The 1,169-nt window shown below is 37.2% G+C and overlaps 1 pseudogene; it reads right to left on the bottom strand.

Moving 5' to 3' along the window:
- Positions 1 to 8: 8 nt before the first annotated feature.
- On the bottom strand, positions 9 to 1,169 carry LOC102741120 (sterol carrier protein 2 pseudogene; annotated as a pseudogene).

The following is a 1,169-nucleotide window of genomic DNA, read 5'->3' as shown; positions in this document are numbered from 1 at the left end:
GAAAACTGTGCATCTCAAAGCAAACTTTATTTGTTCAATTATTTTTAACAATAGCGTTTTAAGACCAATACACTGATTTTTTCAAGAAGGAAAGTCATTTTAAAAATACTTTTATTTTAAAAATAGGCCTGCATTCAGCTGTAGATTTTTTCCCCCCAAGCTCTGATCAGGTTTATTTTGATTTGGGGAAAAAAAATACCATTGTGATGGCATGAAAAGCAAAATTTAAGTCTTTTTTAAAAACATCTCAGTACAGAATTTTAAAAACTATTAATGGAAAATAGAGTAAGGACATTAAGTCACAACAGTAATTACCACTGGCCAGTTCCTAGTATTCGGCTTCTCCCCTAGTTCTCCAGAGGAAAACTTAAGTTGAATCTTCAGCAGAATGATCTTTAAATATACTTTATAAGCAAAATGAGAGCTTTTGTTTACATAGTTTTTAGATTTTGCTGTTCCTAATTTTATTCTGAAACTCAAGTTTTACCCCAAACCATAATTACCATATGAACTTTGTAATGCACAGTTTTGTATGCAATTCAGCATGCAGTAGTACACCATTGGGCCCTGTCTACCCAGAGCTTAGGAAAAACAGGATCGGTCACACCCATTTTAAAACAAATCTCACACTATTTGCCAATGTGTAGTTTCCGTCTAAGTTAGGACAATGAAATATATGGATATATATCTATATATCTCATCTTAATTTTCAAAGGTAGGCAAAGGGAGTTCTTCACAGCTTAGCTTTGCCCCGCTGAAGCTGAAGATTTTGCAACTTCATAGCCAGACCCATGTTGCCAGTGATTTTCAATTTGCCTTGAAAGAAGGCCGACTGAGGATTCATTTTACCAGTCATTAACGCCAGTAAGTCCGAGTCAGCCATTGTGATTGTGCAGTCAGCCTTCTTATCTGAGTTAGGAAGAACTGATCCTTTGCCATTCTTCACATCCACCACTCAGGTGGCTTCTTTACCCTCAGGGCCGTCCTTCACCTTGAAGGCAAAAATACCACCGATTTTCTTCACAAACTGTTCCCCTTCCTCTTCAAGCTTCTTCTCAATCTCCTTAAAGACAACATTTGCCTTAAATCCATTAACTGCAGAGCTGGTTGGAAGAGCCTCAATTTGATGAGTTCTGAAAGAACTGGCAGCTTCAGGAAAACCCATCTTG

The sequence above is a fragment of the Leptonychotes weddellii genome, chromosome 2, assembly GCF_054177405.1.
Source record: "Leptonychotes weddellii isolate Sample4059 chromosome 2, ASM5417740v2, whole genome shotgun sequence".
In the NCBI taxonomy this organism is placed as follows: domain Eukaryota; kingdom Metazoa; phylum Chordata; class Mammalia; order Carnivora; family Phocidae; genus Leptonychotes; species Leptonychotes weddellii.
This window is presented reverse-complemented; position numbering and strand designations above follow the sequence as displayed.